This window comes from Helicoverpa zea, chromosome 8, assembly GCF_022581195.2.
Source record: "Helicoverpa zea isolate HzStark_Cry1AcR chromosome 8, ilHelZeax1.1, whole genome shotgun sequence".
NCBI classification, from domain to species: domain Eukaryota; kingdom Metazoa; phylum Arthropoda; class Insecta; order Lepidoptera; family Noctuidae; genus Helicoverpa; species Helicoverpa zea.
The window spans coordinates 115,470-138,277 of NC_061459.1; the positions used below are offsets into that span (position 1 = coordinate 115,470).

Consider the following 22,808-nt stretch of genomic DNA (forward strand, 5'->3'; position numbering starts at 1 on the left):
TTGATTTTGCTGACCCCGTAGTCGCTGGCATAAGGGACAGGATCCGCGTACGAAGTCGCGGGCAGAAGCTAGTATTGAAATAAGTTCATACAAACCAAAATTACCACCGAAAACCATACATAACCAGTCTAGTTTTTAGTAATTTGTAATATGTCGATTTTAAGGTAGGTATTTGTTGAGTTTTAAATTGGTTCTCATTTTTGGGCTTTGGGCTTTTCTACGTGCACTAGATCTTCTGGGTGATAAGTTCCACACTCTAACTCTGTGTAGGTATAGTTACCGGCATGGATATTGAGCTTTCGGCGGAAGAGTGGGGATCGCTTTGCGCACTGTACACATAAGGCAATAAACCAATAAATCGCTTCTGCGCAGGTGAAGGTCATGGCTCGATATCCGTGCCGATAACTTTACCTGTCCTCTTTGATTCATAAATTCACTTAAAGGGGTACTGAATGTTTTGTGCAGGTTCCTAGAGACAGTAACTCTGGTCTATCTAATAACTCAATAGATTAATTATATTCACATCGCCAGATTTTGAAACCGACGATTTTAGCGAGCGACGTTATAGTTTTAACAATTAGTAGGTACATTTAGTTTGATCTAATCGTACTGATTAATTATAGGTAGGTACAGTGACCCGGCGCCGCCAATGCTTCGCTGCCTTGTGTTAAGATAAAGCAACTGTTTAGCTCATAGCCTGTTGTGATAAAAAAAAACTTAGGTAGGTACCTACTGCTTATCGTAAATCGTGAAAACAAAAATAATATAAAGTCACAGCAAAATGTATTCTACTTAAATCTATTCGGCGAATGAAAAAAAGGCAAATGCTAGTCGGAGTCGCACAAAGTACTTGTGCTTCGTTAGCGAGTTGTTTCCGTGTGCTTAGACTTACATGCTTGGGGGCTTAGACATTACCAAAGATCTTCTAGGGATCTAGGGCATAGTCACATTAGTCACTCAGGGATAGAGGTGTATTTCAGCAGTTTTAGCTTGTGTTGATCTATCTACGACTGAATGTATAGTAAGGTTATTCGGCAGTTTTAGCTTGTGTTGATCTATCTACGACTGAATGTATAGTAAGGTTATTCAGCAGTTTTAGCTTGTGTTGATCTATCTACGACTGAATGTATAGTAAGGTTATTCAGCAGTTTTAGCTTGTGTTGATCTATCTACGACTGAATGTATAGTAAGGTTATTCAGCAGTTTTAGCTTGTGTTGATCTATCTACGACTGAATGTATAGTAAGGTTATTCAGCAGTTTTAGCTTGTGTTGATCTATCTACGACTGAATGTATAGTAAGGTTATTCAGTAGTTTTAGCTTGTGTTGATCTATCTACGACTGAATGTATAGTAAGGTTATTCAGCAGTTTTAGCTTGTGTTGATCTATCTACGACTGAATGTATAGTAAGGTTATTCAGCAGTTTTAGCTTGTGTTGATCTATCTACGACTGAATGTATAGTAAGGTTATTCAGCAGTTTTAGCTTGTGTTGATCTATCTACGACTGAATGTATAGTAAGGTTATTCAGCAGTTTTAGCTTGTGTTGATCTATCTACGACTGAATGTATAGTAAGGTTATTCAGCAGTTTTAGCTTGTGTTGATCTATCTACGACTGAATGTATAGTAAGGTTATTCAGCAGTTTTAGCTTGTGTTGATCTATCTACGACTGAATGTATAGTAAGGTTATTCAGCAGTTTTAGCTTGTGTTGATCTATCTACGACTGAATGTATAGCAAGGTTATTCAGCAGTTTTAGCTTGTGTTGATCTATCTACGACTGAATGTATAGTAAGGTTATTCAGCAGTTTTAGCTTGTGTTGATCTATCTACGACTGAATGTATAGTAAGGTTATTCAGCAGTTTTAGCTTGTGTTGATCTATCTACGACTGAATGTATAGTAAGGTTATTCAGCAGTTTTAGCTTGTGTTGATCTATCTACGACTGAATGTATAGTAAAGTCCCGAAACTACTGAACCGGTTTAAAAAAACTAACAGTATTGGGTGGCAGCTAGACTATCCCCGAGTAACAATGTTTTGTCCGGCAACGTGAAAGTCTCCTGGGGTACGCGGGGGTAAAACCCATGCAAAAGTGGTATTTTAAAACTGCCCTTTCGAGGCTTTTAGGCTTACCTAGGGCTGCCATCCGTCCGGGTTTCCCCGGATTTGTCCTCGTTTAGAGGCCGTCCGGGGGCCGTCCGGGCGGGGTTTTAAGAAGTGTCCGGGGAAAACCCGGACACTTTTTATGTAAGGAAGCACCTCATTGAATTTAAGTATATGTTAATAGTAAATGGATTACAAATTAGGTATTATTTTGTTTAAAAAAATCGTACTCGTTCGGGGAAAAAATGCGATTTACGCCAAATGTCCGGGTTTTTTTAATGTTTGTCCGGGTTTGGCGAAATTCGAGATGGCAGCCCTAGGCTTACCTAATGTTCACTTACCGCAATTTCTCAATCTGAACACCATACTTTGATGAAATGGATCCGAATGAAGTATAAAATCGGTCAGCTTAAGTTCTTAAATCAAGTGTTTCGAGTAAAGTATAGTCAATAGACTTAATAAGATATATCACTTGCTTTGTCAAACAATATGAACTTTACAGCACCAACGAAAGTCAAAGCTGTTGGGACTTTTTACAACGTAGTCACTTTGGATTTCTGATATTACTTAAATTAATTCCTAGTCATTAAAATCTCTGACCTAGATATATATTAATGGGATTTTAGACATTTTCACACTTGGTCAATTTGCAGGAAGTAGGTACTCAATCCAGGTAATTTTTAAATAACCCGTCGGTACAAGGTATTCGTTAAATAACCGACGGAAGCTTACGCCTCCCTGGTCTACAATCGCGTAACCCTCGGTTTTGTAATGCGTTCCTCTAATCTTGCATTACCGACAACGCTATTGTCGGCGTGTGAGCGCACGCGCTCGCGTGCTGCCCTACTTCTTGCGTCGCCCGATAGATAGCAATAAGTGCCGGCTGTTTACATCGATCTATTCCTTTTTGATATTCCCAATGCGACAACTGCGACAAGCACTTAGGTACTTAGCTAACATTACCTGTACGTGTGCGTTATTCCCTGCACTGCATGGCCAGTAGTTTCGCAATAGAACCGACTGCACAAACAAGTTAGATATTTCTAGTGTAGTGTGCGCAACACTGAAGTAATCGGAGGTGGCAAGTCGTAATCAGAATAAAGTGGCATCGGCGAGTGTCGCGGGTCGGGTGCGCCGTCACGGTCGCCGTGTGTCACGTCAGCGCTGAGTCACGCCGCCTGGCGCCGCCGGCGCTCAGCTGCCAGGGCCTTCCTTTGTGCACGTTACGCGGCTGCTAACACATTCAAACTAAATCCAAAACATACGTCTATCATTACAGTTGTAACTAACTTTTTGTTCTACTTATCTCATTGTTTATTAGATGCCGCCCCTAAGACGACCCACTAACCGATGTGGTGTCTCCTAATAGTATTATTATATTAATTACTAGCTTCTGCCCGCGACTTCGTACGCGGATCCTGTCCCTTATGCCAGCGACTACGGGGTCAGCAAAATCAAAGATCTGAATAGTCTGATATTGAATTTTAAGGGACCGAAGAGAAACGTTCTATATACTTAATTTTTGTACTTTAACAGCAAAAGCACAGCAGATTAAACAAAACGCTGAGAACTGAACCGCAATAGACGTGACCATAGGGATAAAAGTAGTGATTCTAATTAGTCCGCATTTGTGTGTGGCAAAAATATTACACAAGTATTATTACGTAAAAAAACATTAAATAGATGACAAAGTCGTGGTGACTTAGTGGAAGTCGTGGTGGTTTAGTGGGTAGAGAACCAATCTCTCAAGTATGAGCTGAAGGGTGAGGATACCTCGGTGGACTTTAAACGCAGATTACGCGCTCCCTGTGCTTACCATGAGGCACCTACCCTCCGAGCAGGGCTACTAATCCTGCTCTAGCGACTCCACTCTGGACGGCCAAGCCAAACCAGAGGCGTGAGACCTACCCCCGTCATGGTTCTAGCTGGGCTCCTGGAGTTCCACATCAGGTGTAGGTGTGGTTCAATTTTTATAAGTCAACAGAGAGTGCTTATCAGATTGAACAACTTTTTCTAAAACGTCATACCTCTATATGCTATAGTCTAGCTGGGCCCCTGGAGTTCCACATCAGGTGTTTTAGATCTTCAATTTGTGTAAGTCAATAGAAAGTGCTTATCAAATTGAACAACTTTTGCTAAAACGTCATACCTGTATATGGTATAGAGAAGCTGGGCTCTTGGGGTTCCACATCAGGTGTTCCAGATCTTAAAATTTATTATCTCAGCTGAAAATGCTCATCACATGAAACAATTTTTGCCATGGCACCATTTTTGTATCTCTTATAGTTTTGTTGGTCTGTTGGGGTTGTGCATCAGGTCTTCAAGTTTCGAAGATAAATTATAGCCTATATGTTGACCAGGCTTAATACTGATACAACAAAGAAAAAATCATTGAAATCCGTTCAGTATTTCGGAAGATTAGCGTGTACAAATCTAAGAAGATGTATACAAACTTTCATCCCCTATTTTATCCCCTTAGGGATGGAATTTATCAAAATCCTTTCTTAAGAGTTGCCTACGCCATAGTAGCTTTATGCATGCAAAGTCTCAGTCCGATCGGTTTAAAATTGACAAAGTTTCATACAAACTTTCATCCCCTATTTTATCCCCTTGGGGGTAGAATTGATCAAAATCCTTTCTTAGCGGATGCCTACGTCATAACATCTACCTGCATGCCAAATTTCAGCCCGTTCCGTCCAGTGGTTTCAGCTGTGCATTGATAGATCACTATGTCAGTCAGTCAGTCAGTCAGTCACCTTTGAGTTTTATATATTTAGATTTGGACGTGGGATATATCAACAAAATGTTGGAAGCTGTGATGATGTCAGAGGTAAGTAATTTCAGGTCATTGGCCTAACCTCAACAGTGTCTATAATTTGCCATGAATAGAAATAAATGTCCTACTGTTTTCTGCTTACCTAAGTATGTAATCTGGTTTCCTTTCAAGATCATCATCATGCCACTTGATGGATTCATAATGGGATTTTAATTGATTTAGCAAATAACTTACAGTATGTAGATAAGAAACTATCCAAAACACCTATGAGAATCTTGGTGTTCTGGACTCTATTTTAAAAGGGTTTAATGAATGGAATATGTTACTAGGTGTATGCCTAGTTTGATCAAAATCCGTTTAGCTGTTTAATCGTAAAGAAGTAGCTTTACATACACAGCCGCAAACTTTCGCCTCTAAAGACGAAAGATTGTTAGTGTGATAAAATTATGGTGCATCAAGAAAAAATAAGTTGAAAATTCAGTTTAATATGAACAATTAGATTAAACTGCAATGTAAGTGCAATACCAACTTATCTACTTAATAATATATAATTCCTCTAAAAAAATTAGTTCAAGTTGAAACTTGAACTAATATTTTTACTTTAACAAAGAAGGTACAAAGGCCGCCAGGTAGCTACATTTTTGAAGTAACGTCTCGATCAGGTAAAGCAAGCAACCGTGAGCAAGCAGCTTCAGAAGGGCGAATTTGGTTCCGAGCCAACTCAGGTACGGCAACATCCCGCAGGCCACCGCAGGCAGTGGCGAACAATACGAGCCGGCACGGCGGGCGGGGCGGGGCGCGGGGGGCGGGGGACGGCGCCGGCAGCTGCGCGCACGCACACCGCGCCGCCGTGTTTACTAACACGCGAGCACGTGTGTGCGTGCGGGCCCCGCCACCACGCCTTGTCGTGCCACAAACCTGCCTCTATGCGTCGCACTTCAAATTCTTAACGAGTAATATTTCGATAAAACAAAGTTTTGAATGGCCACTCTACAAGCCTATACGATTGCAATGTAGTGCAAGACAATCAAGACAATCTTTTGGAATCCTGGTTTGGAGAACAGAATGTCTCATTCAAATTCAGTGACTAAATATAGATGGATGCAACTGGTTGGCTTAGTAGCCTTGCTTACTTATGCTTGCTGTTCCTACGCTACTGATTGTGGCATGATGGCTAATGTAGCAGTTAAAGTTTAACCACTATGCCGGCACTACATCTTAATACAAAGTTCGCAGTGTGGCACCGTGGAGTGCGGTGAGGGGCCGGGGCAGCAGACGGCGGGGACCGGGGGCGGGGCGCTCGGCCGCTGTCCGCGTTTGTTTATTAACAGGCGGCCGATGAACTTAACATAAATCGTCTCCTCCACGTACACGCACACACGCAGCCGCGCGATGCGATAAGCTGCATCTTACGCAACCGACTCCGTGTCACTTGTCTGCTTCGAAAGCTGGACACTGCGCGAGGCACACGGATATATTCTTGTGTCCCACACAGAGACCGCCCGTCTATACCAGATTGCATACCAAGTCGACAGAAAATGCTCGGATGGAAACCGAGCTTAGGTCTGGTGGGGTCTACGATAACATTCGATTGAGATTATTTAAATAATATGGAGGACTAACAACTAAAAAACACAGACAGTCCTCACTGATGGGGTACAGGACAATACTAAATTCTATGGATACTTAAGTACAGAGAAAGGAATACTTGCTAAATAATCAATCAACCATATAAGTTGAAAGCTAAATGAAAAAGTTTCGGCATTCTGACCGAGGACACTGTAGTAAGAAATGGATCTATATCATGCTGTTTACACAATCTGTTAAAATTTCTGTTGCACGCACAATGTTTGACTTCTGTCTATAATTTGTTGAAGATAATGGCACACGCAAAGGTGGATTAAACCTTCTAGACTTCCTAGGAGCATTAAAATTAAAGGGAAACTGGCAAGTTGTATGGGATTTGTTTGGTACCCACTCCAACAGTAAAGTACGATATATCATTAGAAAGGTATTTACGTGTAGAATAATAAAAACGATGGAGCTTGGGGCTTGCCTCAATAAGCAAAGGTTATAATAGTCTATTCTATGGAGTCATACTAAGGCAATACAACCATCATATGATTTGAAAAAACTTTTTTATTCGTCTTTTTTAAAGAGAAATTCTTCAACATCTCTCAGCACCTCTTCAGGAGAGGTGTTCGAGTCGTAATAAATGTACTATGTTAACATCATTTGCGAATCTTCAGTTACCCATTCTGTTCCAAGGTCGTTTGGTTTCCTGACTTATCAACCTCAATGATAACACTGATGCTGGATGCTAAAATGGTGGATGTTAATAATACAACACACGACAAGTTTCTCTACCAGTTTTTGTTGACACAGTTGGATTTAAGAACTAGATACTTCTACGTTGATGATTTATGAACATTCCACATTCTATTCGTCGTTGTCAAGCGAAATGGACAAGGATTTGGGACTAGCCGTCATAGTACTTTTTTTTTGCCTTGCCAAGGCCTATGCAATAGTACTATAATCAACACTGTTGGACAGGGTACCAAAGCCACCGCAATCGGAAATCGCGCGGCGATTAACTATTAGCCAGAGGAATAAATAGATGCAATAAATGATTTTTTTTACAAAAGCTGAGGTAGTTTTCACTTTTTGATGATAACACAAATACATAATAAACCTTATACTTAATATTTGTATTTTTTCCGCTTATTTCTGAAATCAAGTGCTAAAAGTGTTAAGTTAGATCGCATAGGTAAACTTAAAAACATGGTAGCAGAAGTTAGCGGCGGCATCTTCGTCTTATTACAATCTCCTAGATATGAATGAATGCAGACGTTCAGACCCTAGCAAACGTGAATTTGTCAGGTTATTTATACTAATTTAAAGGGAAAACATATTTGTTTGTACGCTAAATGCTTCATAACTACTAAACCGTTTTAAAAAAGTCTCACTGTTGGAAAGCATTATTCTCTACAAGAATCCACAATTTTTTTCTTCTGGCCGGCACTTTCAGTTTTGGGTACGAAATGAATGTTGTCCTTTATATTTGCGGTTTTTCAAGAACATTGTGTATGAATTTTGACTGCATTGATAACTTTGTTATTTATTTATGCACAAAATGTTACTATTTGTTTTATTGTTACGTAGTGGTATATTGTTATTATGTATTAAATATACAACATATGAATAAAAAAGCTAGGTTTAAATGAAATGAATAATGATAAAATCTTTCATATTAATGCAGTGCGATAAACACTGCATGCTCGCTCGATAGATGGCGTTGTCCTGGTCTAAATCGCGCTATGGTTTCGTTACATTGCTAAGTATAAGTAGTACTTAAAAAAAAATCAAATAATTTCATGTGATAGCGTCATCTACCTCTGAATTTCAGAGGTAGATGACGCTATCAGAGATTTATTTCAGAGTCTGAAATAAATCTCTTTTATTCTAAAAGATATTCGATTAAAAAATTCGACAATTTCGAATTTTTTTAGGTTAAAAAAAATGTTGTTTACGTGCTACTTTAGGTGTACATATTTAGTTTGTTATATATTTAGTTAGTTGCATGTAAGTTAATTTAATTTGTTATACCTATACTTAGAGAAGAAAGAGACATACAAAAAATAAATTAGATCCCACCAAAAACATTAAATGTAAAAAAAAGCCAATCGTCTTCGCAATTCCTCCACCGTAAAAAGTTTTGAGATCGCATAGAAGCCAAGTCCTGTTCTACTTTATTTGTAATAATAAATCAATATTTTGTGACTATATCAATAGTTTTGTTCACATTACAATAATACTGTCTTGGCCATGAGCACAAGTTAAAAGTCACTCCTTGTAATAATGTGTAAATACCATTGTATTGATAAATTCTATATGGACATGATTTTACTATTGGACTGATTATGGACTGATTGGAATTTGAGATCACCATGGACTAAACATGCGCCATAGTACATGTGCAGTTCATTGATGTTGGATGATACTGACTGTCGGTCATTTAGGAACAATTGAATAAACTAAAAGTATTTAATTCTGTGATATTAAACTTCATGTTTGACTTTCACCTCTCCAAGATATGCTGTATTATATTTGTAGTTTATTGTGCTCATGGCCAAGTCAATATTATTGTAATGTGAACAAAACTATTGATATAGTCACAAAATATTGATATATTATTACAAATAAAGTAGAACAGGACTTGGCTTCTATGCGATCTCAAAACTTTTTACGGTGGAGGAATTGCGAAGAGGATTGGCTTTTTTTTACATTTAATGTTTTTGGTGGGATTTGTTTGTACGCTAAATGCTTCATAACTACTAAACCGTTTTAAAAAAGTCTCACTGTTGGAAACCTACATTCCCAAGTAACATAGGCTATATTTTATACGGGTACGACCAAAAGTTCCCACAGCACGTGGGTGAAACCGTCGGAAAGCAGCTAGTTACTACTAAAGGAAGAGCTAATAATATGAAAGTCTAAAATCTCAAATAAAAGCGTGGCTAACAAAATAACTAGCAAGGCGCGTGCATTGCTTGCTTTGTGTGCGAGCCTGTGATCACCTGCGACATCAGTTTAAATGTACATGACATTAGCCATCCCCGGACAACCACTGGATTCATTTCATTCCTTTTCAGTGGTAACTTAAATCTCAAATTCTAATTTTAAACGGTCTACATAGGTAATATCAAAATTAGTTTTAAATAGAAGATTTGTTACTGAATGTAAGCATCCCTATTCAGAATGACCACCTACTCACCCACAAAGTGCAGGTTAAGCAAATCTCGAAGGCTGCGGAAGTGTTTCAAAGAGTTATTGTTTGAAGTTTTAGTTCTAGTCTGTAAATGTACGCTGGTCCCACAGCAGGAGGAGTCAGAAGTGGTAAAAAACTGAATTCCTATACACAAGTCAATTTTTTCGTGATGTAAATCTGGCAACAAGTCAGACAATTAGAGTGTTTCATTACGGAGAATATCATGCATGTTCACAGATATGATTATTAAGAAAAAAAAAAACATTCACACAGTAGAAGCTTAGACTGGACGTACATCGTGTAATACTCTTCGATTATGTAAAGAACGCATTCAGTAATGATGGACGACATTTAGTAGAATTAGGTGAGAGGTCAAGTGGTTGTAAGGGGGCGCTCCGGCAGTCGGCGCGCGGCGACGCGACGCTCAGGGCGCGCGGCGCCGCTCTGCTGTCTCCGCCGCCCACTAGCCGACACCTTCATGTCCTTTGGGCTTCCAACCCTATTCTACCTCTATGGCCTTCTAATTGAACATTGAATACATGGCGTATTCGATTTTTCTCTAATCACTGTCTTCATAAGACTCATTGCTCGAATGCCTTAACTGTGAATGTCTGTGGAATGTTCTTTGCTGACTGTATGTTCCAAGTTTCTACAGGGCCTTGAGGGCGAAAATAGGTAACCATCGAAGCAGAAACAAAAATTAAAATAAAGTAGTTATTTAATTAATTATCTGAGGCAGTACTTAACTTTCAAATTAAGTCTACGAGCCTGCAGACTACAGTCGGGCGACTGTTGGCCCGGTGGTTGGAAAAAAAATATTGTTCATACAAAATCGTTAATTTAATAAAAGTTTTTAGTCACTCCCATGTTAAGAGATATTTGTGTCGTTACGCGAATGGATAGAGTAAGGAATGATTAAGAGGAACTTTGAAAGTGGCGCCGGTATCAGAAAAACTGCGTGGAAACCGTCTGTCATGGTATGGGCATGTGATGCGGAGGAATGAGAATCATGTTGTGAGGAAGACGATGAGTATGATTGTGGATGGATATAGTGGAAGATGAATTGTGTGAAAGTAGAAATGGTAAGCAAAAATGTTACTTGTGAGATGACGACAGATAGAAGAGTATGGAAGGAGAAAACATGCTGCGGCGACCCCAAATAAAATTGGGATAAGGGCAGGAGGACGATGATGATTTTTAGTCACTCCCATACCGGCCTGTGGTTGCTTCCATTCATCCATACCGATTTATGAGCCTTAAACAATTATCGTCCAAGTAAAAGTTTATAGGTAGTGTACGCGTGCTTTTAATGTTCAAGTTAACCATTATCAGATTATCAAGAAATGTCAGTGTTGAAATTAAAATTCAACTGTGTTGAAATTGAAATAATTCATTGGGTTCCTATCCATTGTTTGATCAAGATCTGACCGGTATATTTGGTTAGGATGGTCTACGTGGACGACATGTTTATTAAAATTTTATGGCATTTTCAAAAACGCGACATCAGAATAAACATATATATTATGAGATATTGGAACTTAATACTCGTAATAATTTGCAGACGTCTTTTGAAGTGCATACATGTGCTTCTACAAACTGTCAACAATCAAAATTTTCTGAATTGTGTCCCCACTACTATGTAAAATGCGCAAAAATTTACCACTGGTAAAGATATACCTCACCGCTGATTAAGGATTGAAAGGGACAACGGGTGTGAAATAAGAACATATTTGTATCAGAAGTTTAATTCTTGTAAGGATCAAATTGCTATCTATTATGTAGCATTCCTCGAAGACTCATCAAGCACTAAGCACGTACACGACAAGACACTTATCCTGAACACAGATGCATGTTTATTTGTCATTCTGAGTCTTCACAATTAACATTACTGGGCAATTTGTGTGTTTCGATAATGTTTTCTTACTGTAAATTTATTTTTTCACTCTAAAAAATTACTTTCATCGGAAGGAACACCTGCTCCGCCAAGAGCGATCCATGGAAAGCAAATCGACGACAGCGCATAAGACTGATAAAGAAATTAAATACGATAACTTTGATGAGATCACCACTGTCTCTAACATACTTGGAGGTCTACTCCGCCCAACGAATAGCATCGTTTACTGAGTTATCGCAATTTAGCAAACGATATCTCCTTGCGATATTTCGACTGTAAACAAATTGTTTGATCTTACATCATCTGGACATCTTTTGAAGGTCCAAAAATTCTAGTCATAATCGAAACTTCATTTAATTGATTATCGTTTCTGACTTTTGAGTCAAGGTAGACCCTCGACGGTTCGGCATCTCGTCACGATGATGATGAAGAAATGTTATTAGTTTGACTGCTTCTTAGAACTCAGTTGTTATTAGGATTATTTTGAGCGTGTGCACGCTCAAAAAAAGGATTCGATTCCAGGTCAGGCAAGTACCAACCAATGCAACTTTTCTAAGTTTGTATGTACTTTCTAAGTATATCTTGGACACCAATGACTGTGTTTCGGATGGCACGTTAAACTGTAGGTCCCGGCTGTCATTGAATATCCTGGTTACGGGCAGTCAGAAGCCAGTAAGTCTGACACCAGTCTACCTCGGGGGTACCGGGTTGCCGGGGTAACTGGGTTGAGGTCAGATAGGCAGGCGCTCCTTGTAAAAACACTGGTACTCAGCCGCATCAGGTTAGATTGGAAGCCGACCCCAACATAGTTGATGGCTTATGTTCTAGTAGTTAATGAGCACTGGCGACTAATAGTGCTCAGTTTCTGAGTTTGAAAAATAAATACCTATCGTATTCGAGGCCAGTAATTAATGTAACCAGACTAAAACACTAAATAATCATCATTATCATCATGTCAGCCATAGGACTTAAACTGCTTCTGACTACCCGTAACACGAATCTACGAATGAAGCCCTTTCGAAATTCGGAGGAAGTCGTTGTGTATTACAGAGAACCATGGAACGTTAAGTTGCTTAACGTTATGATCGACACAGAGGGCGATATTTAGCCACGAACGAAATGTAATAAACACATGGCACTGTATACTTTTTCTCGTCGTCATCTTCGCTTTTAGGCACATTATCTTTCCAGTTCAAGGTACAAGCCTGTTCGCATCCTAAAAGGATTGAGTAGTAATCAGCATGCTAGCTCAGAGCTCAATTACAGACTCAAAATGTTTTCTTTCGCCTTTTCCTTCATTGGTGTCCAAGATAAACTTAAACACATAACTTAAAAAGTTTTTTTTTGTACTTGTCTGACCTAAAATAAAACCCGCACACTCGTACTCGAGAGGTTAATCACGTCATCATGTGAATAGGTGGCTCCTCAGTTTTCTATCGAAGTTATCGGAGGATGGAGGTACATCGGTACGTATGTACCACTAAATACGAGTGGAGCTCTATTTAATCACAACAATTTCTTGATCTTGGGATTACTAAGCAGTTTGGTATAACCTAAGTTCTATATTGGTAAATCTTGGCTGTATACTTTCTTGTAATGAAATTCACCTTTTCAATAACTCTTTGATTGATGTTTACATATTGTGGAGGTACTGAGAAGCACATTCCACCTTTACGTTTGCGTTTTGGTGGCGTCTTGTTGTAGTCCGAAGGTCGGATGTGTGTGGGAGCCACTTGTGGTTGGACTGGACCAATGTGCCCACTTGACATTCAGTTGCGTTCACATCTTCAGATAACAACTTTTTCGATCTGAATTAAATTCTACAAAATTAAGACTTACGAAGGTTGAAATTTAGGTAGGATTTCACAGTATAATATGTGTATAAGTCAAGGGCGACACAGTAATCCCGGTGAACAGGAGCTGCTGAATTGTAACAGTGTAACGGTTTGTTATTGAGTGGTCAGTGAACACACGACACAGACGATGTTAATGTTTAGTGGCGGCTGATCTACGACTAACCGAACACTACACGCAAATGTTGCCTATTGCCTAGTCGCGAGAAGGCTAACTAGAAGCAATGTTAATGGGCTTTGCACGTTAGTATATTCGTCATCGATTAGATGTTTCACACATATTCGTATTCTGTGGTGGAGTCCCACTATATTCACTAGTCACTGCTCACCTTTTAAGTAGTTTTATGTGAAATCCGTGTATCGCACAGAATGCACACCGTGTCGGTGTGTCGGGACTCGTTTAGAAAGCACTAAGCCTCACAGACACTGTCGGCACTCACACTGGCCCGCACACGAGGTGAACCGGCTCCTGCACTATGCACTGCACACTGGTAACACTCAGATCGCACACATGCTCTTCACCAACACTCAGCCACTGAGGATTTGTTTCAAGTTTCACAAGTAAATGGTCGGGGCGAGTCGCGCGACTGTACGTAGAGGTGTGCGGGGGAGGGGCGCGGAGCGGGCGACACGTGCACAGTGCGGCGCCGTCGTCGGCTGACTGGCCGGCCTGCATCGCGAGCTGTCGGAAAGACCGGTTGGCGGCCGGGCGCGTAGGGCGCGGGGGGCGGCGGGCGCGGGGCGCGGGGGCGACAGGCGCTCTCTCCGCACGCAGCTTGCCCTATAAACTTGCTTTCTGCCTGCTCTCATATCGTGAGTAGGCTGGCTGACTGGCTTGTCGTGCACTTTTGTGAAAGGCAAATTATTTGCATCGCCGAGGTTGCATTTCGATACCTATACTTATAATACCTATCTGTAGACTACGGCATGGCGGGCCATACTACTATAGCCCGCCTACGAATCATGTCGAGTGGCGTGCCGAACTAGCTCTATTTACAATACTCACCATCACCACGGTAAGAGTAGGTAGTCGTTATCCATGCCCGATATACCTATTTTTAAACAAGTAAAAAATTGCTTATTTGCTTCACTACCAGTGCAGTGTAGAGTGCATGAGATAGGTACCTACTTTATGTAGGGTAGGTATAATACTTACATTAGCATTCCCTCTGTCCGTGAAGCTGTAGGCGGGCGCGCAGCAGCTCTCGCTGCACCGACTGTCAACCTCTTCAAAGCTCATTGCCCCTTTAATGACACACTTTAGTAAATCAAGTTTAGGCTATTTTTATTTTCAAAGGTTGGATTATAAATATGGGTAGGTGCCTAGAACTTATGTGAATACTTACGTAAGTTAGTGAGTAGGAAACATGAGGTAGGTATGTGATGTGAGCGACGAAAAATAATGATTGGCGACAACGGCGAGATATAATAACTCGCCACTCGCGCTCTGCACTTCATTAAGATTAGTTAACTTTAACAAATAAAACAAACACGGGCCGACTGCCCTGCTGTACCAATTTGATGCTCACGTGTATGTAGAATAATAATAATGGCGTCCACGGCCGATTTCGGCCAAGGCGGCAGTTCTCATGTAAGGAGATCAGCCAGCTGTGCGGGACATATTATAGTGCACAAGCATTTGCGCAGACACAAGTGCACTCACTATTCCTTCGCTCTCATAGCACGATGGGACGGCAATGTGACATGACCGGAAAGAGATCAGGCGCAGGACTGTGGGTTAGCAGCGGCAAAAGAGTGTCAGACTCTTACTGACTAAAAACCGTCGTGTTCCGTCATTGGCCTTTTATGTACCAGGGCCGCGGTAACTCTTGATACTGCTAATTCCCGGCAGACCTTGGCCCTGTTGGGACCCGCTGGGGTTGGTGATATCTCTTTGAGGAGCGCGTGGAACAACGCGCGCCGCCGACTGGGGTCTGTTGTCTAAAAATAGACATGAGTGATGACCCACCCGAACTCACCGCCCACAGACCCATGCCTACGGTGGCCGGGAGTCGTCTCGCGACACCCGGCGAAGGTGCGAACTCTCTGACGTTCCGCCGCCTCCTTCTCGAGCGTGACTGCTTCGCAGAAGGAGGCGACGGCATCCCATTCTCTCTCGCCCCGGACCATGGCCTGAACCAGGGCCAGAGGCGAGAGGTCACCGCCGCCTAAGGCCTCGACGAGGACCCGGCGGTGCCCTTCCCACGCATGGCACTCCTGGACTGTGTGGTCCACCGTGTCCTCAGGGCTGTCCGCACAGTGGTGACACCCGGGCGCCTCCTCACGACCGAAACAACCGTGTCCGGTGAGGACCTGCGTCATGCGGTACGTGAGGACGCCGTGACTCCTCCCCAGCCACTCCTCATAGAGGAGACTTACCGCCACTATAGTGGCGTGCCCTGTACTGCGACAGTCGCTCCCTTCAGGCCGCCATGAGATCGCGCCGGAGCTCCGCCCGCTGTGCGACGACTTGCCGCGGCAACGGGTTTCCCCTCGGCGCTGTGCCTCCTCGCGCCAGTCGTACAGGCGCAAGAAGACTCTCGCCTCCAGATCCCACGGTGGTAGTCCGGCTAGTAGGCCATGTGTTCGCGTTAGATCGTGTGGTACCCCCGGATTAGCCTAATGACTATCACCCTTTGGGGAACGTTCAGGTAGTGTACGGCCTGCGGCCGTACTGAACGTGCCCATACCGGGGCCCCGTAATCCAGATTATGGGCTGCTTTGTGAAAGTTCTTTAGAAAACACACAAAGCCATTTCGGCCGAGACCTCGGGTACAACAGCCGCGCTTGCGACCACTAGACCAACGAGGCAGGCACGTGTACCATGCTGTGAAAGAAGGTAGGTAGGTACCATGTACTTACAGGTTATGGGAATACCTAAATAACCCAGGCCTTTCTAAATAAGTTCTAAGTAAGTAACCGGATAGTACCTAAATAGGTTTATAGCTTTACCTACGTCTACGTAGCAGGACTACCTATTAATTTAAGAATCCATTGATTAAAGATCATCAGTTATAAACCTATTTACATACCAAAATTTTCTACCAATCTCAAAAAGGTTACAATCTTAAAATGAGAGTTAGTGGAATGAAATTCTAGAATTTACTTGCAGCTCGGTACGTGATCACCCGTGGCATCATCAGCTGCCTTATGAAACAGGGTGGAACTCAGTTAAAACATAGATTGTCACCTATCAACGGACATACTGCGTCAAAGGATTCTTACTTAGGGTTGATTTATATAAGGCCGGGCCGTGCCGTGCCGTGTCCGGGCTTTTACGAAATTCTAGAGACCATGCACTGTGTAATATAAACTGCTTGATACAAAATGTATGTAACGTTTCACATCCGTGCCCCGTACGAGCCACGTACACGGCACGCCCCGGACACGACCTGGCCTAATATAAATCATCCCTTAATCTTATAATCAATCCAGCCATGCAAGTGCGAATTCTTCAGAGCGTGATACTTCGTTGATGATAATGATGATTTCCTCCTAGCCGATTGTCGGCCACGGTATCTATTCTCTTATAAGGTGCTCAGTAAGCTGCGTAGCATAATGATTTGTGCAGCAGGTGTACTTTCTATTCGTTCGTTCTCATAGCCCGATGGCAATCCGACACGACCGGAGAGAGATAAGGCACAGGACTGACACCAACGTGCTCTCCGATGCACGGGTGTAGCTATCACCAACTTCCAGAATCCGGGTTGCTTTGTGGAAGTTTCTAAGACCCACACAGCGATTTCTGCCCGACCCGGAATCAAACCCGAGACTTGGTGCTCAGCAGCCGAGCTAGCAACATCTAGACCAACGAGGCAGTTAAATAAGACTTAGTTATGTAGGCATATTAAATGGATAAATGAATATTGGATGCATAAATACAATAAAGTGGTTGTGTGGGTGCAGGTTGCACAAGCGCGGAGGCGCGGGGGCGTCACAGACAGCCTTCATGCCGCAACACTTGACTCATTAGTGTCGCCTCAGTTAGTGTCTCCTTTCAAAACTGCAAAGATCTACGTTCTGCTTCTGCACTATACACCATAAGTAGAAGGACAAAAGAGGTTGCATGTTTTCTTTCGCTAACGGCGGCTGTTCTCAAAAGATATTGTTCAGCAGACACACTTACTATAGTGAAATAATATGAAGCACTAGCCGTTATCCCGAGGTTTCGCCCGCGTCCCGTAGGAAGTGCTGCCCTTACCGGGATAAAATATAGGTTACCTTACTTCTGAAGAATGTAGCTTTCCAACAGTGGAACAATTTTTAAAACCTGTCCAGTAGTTTTGTCTCGAAGTATGGCTGTACAGCTAAGTACTTACACTGATTACGAAAGCAGTGAATATTGAAGCAAATTCAATAAAGTTGGAATGCCCGTGAGCGACACGTGAGTCACGACTCGAGTGGAGCATCAAGCTTTACTTTAATTGGACAACGGTCCGAGAGCGCGGTGCCGCCACCGCGAGGAACCGACTCCAGTGAGTGTGGACGGAGATGCGTCACCACTTTCTGCTAATTCGCTACACGTAATGTATTACTTTACTGCGACAGCATTGCGCGACTAAATGCAGTGCAGATTATAAGATGAGTTGGCAGCGCGTTGTAGCAGCGTTACTGAGCCGTCGCACGTGGGGTACCTACTGCCGATGCCGGAGACATGTGTCATGTTCGCTTTATCAATTTAGTGCTAATCTTTTTGACTCACCCAACACCACGTTAGGCAGCTCGTGACAATTGAAGAAGTTCTGTGTGGGCCAGTAAGGCATTGCTGAGACTATTGCAGTCAATTGGTCACCTTTAAAGGTTGTGTTATGTAAGTACCTACCACATCAATGTTGAGTAATATTCATAGCTAAGTAGCTAGCTATGTGACTATGGATCAAAATTGAAACATAAATTGAAATGTCAACTCGAAGAAGAACAAAGTCTACCCTTATCTGAGCATGTAGAAGAAGTGTAGAACAGTGGTGAACACCTATGAACTATGAACAGAGGTATATAAACTAAGTAGTGAGTATGAACGTGGCGTGGTGACGTCACTCCCGCACACCACACAGTATCGAGTGTTGTGCGCCGCGCTCTCTGCCTTCCAGGAAGCGACTTAATCAATTTATTTAAAATCCACTCGCGGCTGTCAGACAGAGTTCCTATTAGGTACAGCACTCAATTTAATTTAGGTTGTTTGCTAGCCGTTCGCCAGCCCCAGAACTTCTCGTATGAAGAAAAGGTAGGTAATTCTGTAATTATGTGTTCCTAACACAATCTATAGTGATATTGAAAGCATTGAATTGTTTAAGTAGGTACGCAAGACATATGCGGCAAGAGACAGACTATTGATATAGCTGGTGACACGTGCGCCGCGTACGATGTGGAAGCAAGGGGCAACCGGGAGGGGGAGGATATATTTAGGAAGTACAATCTGTGATCAGAAATAAAGTATCGCGCGAGACTGCGTGCGCTTCTGTGTGACGTCACGGGACTCGGCGCCAAGTGCAGCGCTCACGGTGAGTCTACTCCGAGCGGCCTGCACCGGCTACTTCCCGTGCTCTAACAGCAAATGAATGCTGTATTGCAGCTGCGGCATGCGGCGCCAAAATATCAGTTGGCTGAACTTAGATTTTCCTCTCTTACGTCGCAAAAGTCACGTCGCGTCGTTTAGCAGAAACACCTACGTATGGCTAACCTATACCTATTTTGCACCCGTGTAAAGGAATATTATAACAAGGAACTCTATAACTTAAACTAGTTAGTTACAGACTCAGACGATTACAATAACTCAAGCTTGTTGATAACGTATCCGGTGTAAACGTTTTATGACACACTGCTACGCAAGCCGGCGACGGGACACGAGACGGCCTCTTAGAATCAACCTGCAATAGAAAGAAGAAACATGTATTTTTTTTTAATCCCCAACAAATATTTAGGGAATGCTTACTAGTAGATATCTACTTACCGACATTTGTTTAACTTTCTTCTTTCTTTTCTTCAACGAAAGCAATAATGTGTCGTATGTCGGAGGTTCCGAGGATGGCTACGCGACACCTCGCAGCGTAACACGACGCCGACACTTCGTGTGCATTCGTTTTTAAGTTATCTATGTATCATATGTATTAGTTTATGATTTAATTTTATAATGTATTTATGTATTGTATTCTCTATGGGCCTCAGATGCCTGACTTAAATAAATAAATAACAAAAAATAACAATAAACTCTTCGAGTGTTGTGATCAGGTGTAACCCGATGTTCTGGCAAGGAAGCATAGAGGACACTCTTTGGTTGAAATCGCCCGACAGAGTAAAGCTAAAGATGACTCGACGTCGACGCCGGTGACGACAACGATGATTGACTGTGCCAGCACCAATCGAACACATGCACTTACTTATATTTTTATTTTACCCTCGTCCGGTGGGAACTACTACACGTCCCGTGATATCCCGTTAATCGACATATATTAACCAGTATATTAACGCATTTCATTTAATGTGATTGTGAACGACACACCCGATATATTATATTAGTAAGAGGTTAAGACTATATTTAAGAGGGCCGCGATAATTTCGCTACAGGCCCATCGTTTCCTTAATCCGGCATTGCTGACTATCAATGCGCATTGCACATGAAGGGAGTGTGTCTGCTCTGTGTGGCGATTATCATAATCAGGTTCATAACAGCACCGCCTGAGTCCAGGGTCGGCGACAAGCACTTACATCTTAACTTTCACCCGAAACGTGTCGAAATTATGTCACAGCGCATGACAATGGGCTCGTAGGTACGGCCCAGTTCACCCGGCGTAGTGGAACGCGACGTTCGGGGAACTGTCATTACGGACGGAAATGGTGTAACAACAACCCGCAGCCGAGACGAGGGTTGAACAAAGACATGACAGTAAACACTGCAAATAATTTACAAAAGGCAAACACTTTTCAGAGTCGGAGCTGCCCTCGTATTGTCAGACGTGAACGGTATCTCTAGCATTAATTAAGAAGTTTGTCGAAGTGGCCGTTACTGCCACATATTCATTGATTAGATAGATTTAACTTACTTACTGGGTACGAAACATCTTCCTATGTAGGAATGGTTTACAAGGGTTAGCAAGTACCTAATTTCAACTTGCATACAGACTAACACGTACGGTCTAACTTAGTACGCGGATCAATACGTGTACACAAAGACGTGACACTATTTATGAACCTATAAATATGTGTACCTACCTAAGTACCTGTTTTGGCCTGGACTTTGACTAACCGAAACTACTAGATTTATCTGATATACAAATATTAGCACAATTTTCGAGGAGTACGTTAGTACTTAGATAAACTTCAGCCAGACTCATCGGCCACAACATGTTGTAGATAGAAAGAGCTGAGCTGTTACTGTGCCTTAACTCCATCCATTAGCACAATTAAAGCGGTATCAACGGAAGAAAGAATATAGGATGTTTGTAAATAACGTGTTTCGACTGACACGTTATTAGAATATTGTCGTTTGAGTAGGCTCGTCGCGTCGCGGCGAGGTGTCGCAGTGACTCGGCGTACGATTGATATTGTATCGCATGAGATCGCCGATAGCGCGGCCCGGTGTCACTGCTAACTATTCCATATCATTGGAAACCAACTAAACACTGATATCATACCTACTTTCACAAGTAAACAACGACTGATTACCTACGCAAATGTAATCGTTACCTTATCTCTTCTTTGACATAATATATTGATACTTAAATATGAAAGAAAATAGGAACAGGTAAGTTTTTATTTATAGAGCTATCGGCACCAAGTAAGCAGTCGAATGATGGTTTCTGTGAATATAAGGATGGTACGGTTTCGTTTACTTCGTGTCCTCATCTGGTTAATGACCGCAGAGCACTCATAACATGCGTGTAGCAGTGTCACGGAAGGATTAGAGGGACAGACATGAATTGTACGGGTTGGTGTCGCCGCCAGCTCATTCACGCAATCGATTCAAGTATCCTTCACGATGACCCACGATGTCACACCATCTACTGCAATATTATGTCTGTGCAGCTCAGCCACTGCTTGCCTTAACATAACGAGCTGCGTTGATTGATATCTGTTCAGCATTAACAGACAAGCGTTACCATTACCAACTAAGTGATGCATAGCATGCTTGGCATTGTTAATCGCTATTTAGGCACTAGGCAGGTAAGCAGGTAGGACCTACTAAGTAGGTAATCTGAAACAATATTAACTTTAATAAATTAACCGTCTTCCAAAAAACGGAGGAGATTCTCGATTTGTAAGATGTTTGTTGAACACCAATATGATTGTTATTAAGTATGTGTGACTTATCGCGAGGGTGTGACTGCACACGAGTGTCCCACGTGAGCGATATCCTTATTGACGTTCCGGGAGCTGCCGGGACCTGCGGCCGCGCCGCTATACAAGGTGTTGATTTGCATTTGTGCCATAGTTCAGGAGGAGGACATACAATACGTAAACAATCGATTGGAATTACAGTAGATGGGAAATAACTAATATGCACTACTTTTTTTGTCATTGTAATGTCGTGGTATTTCCGAAGTAATCCAATTTTATGAATGAAATTTATGAGTGATCGTTGCGTATGCTTTGTGTTTGCGTTTGAGTGAGGGTGCAGCACGGTTTTAACGCCAGTAACATACGCGCCAAGTTTAAATAAGGCTAGATGACATTTACGGAATTCCGAAAAAAAAATAAAGAAAAAATATTACGCACCAATTTTTTTATTGATTTGGGTCGAGAATCATTAGCATAATTACCTCCTTGAATATGGCACGGATGCAAATCAACAGCTTGTATATAGCGCCGCTGCGAGCGTTGACTTGCTCGAGCCGTTTCATGTCAAGCCGGTAACGTTTTAGGGCGCCCTTTACCTTTTATAATTATGTATTCAGTTTTGTAGACTACTGTTATTATTGAAACTTTGTTGATTGTAGAATAAATGTGTAATACCAAGGCTTTGGTATAAATTCTTTCAATGTTGGGTCGCTATACTATTCCCACGGGTAGCTCCCACGGGCCGCGAGTGAAACCGCGGGAAGACAGAAAATGAATATTTTTTTGTTTCTTTGTACCCTAGACCCTCCGAGACCATTGAACCGATTTGAGAAGTTGTGCGCGCGATATTGGCGCGATGCGGGCCGCGTCGCGCCGGAGATGCGTCCAAGCTGCCTAACGCACATCACCGCACCAACTGAACAGCCGTACATTTATAGGTTATTTTTCGGTATTATTGCTAAATCGATAAACATATTTGCCTTGTCCTACTTATTTATTTTTTCTTGATAATGTCTATCTGTTGGGGTTGTTCTCTGGCGCATTTTCTGCTCGATTTTTCAAGCTGTAAAACTCGCGAGAGCGAAAGCCCTGTAAAGCGAATAATTATTATGTATTGGTTAGCACTGCATGAGGAGTAC

At 42.1% G+C, this 22,808-nt stretch overlaps 1 protein-coding gene across 1 annotated transcript in view; it reads right to left on the bottom strand.

The window, feature by feature from the left end:
- LOC124632838 (fat-like cadherin-related tumor suppressor homolog) overlaps positions 1 to 14,052 on the bottom strand; it is a 67,561-nt gene extending 53,509 nt beyond the window's left edge. Inside the window, exon 1 of the mRNA XM_047167824.1 lies at positions 13,725 to 14,052. The gene's annotated coding sequence lies outside the window, so the exon portion shown is untranslated. The remainder of the gene's footprint in view (positions 1 to 13,724) is intronic.
- Between the last annotated feature and the right edge of the window lie 8,756 nt (positions 14,053 to 22,808).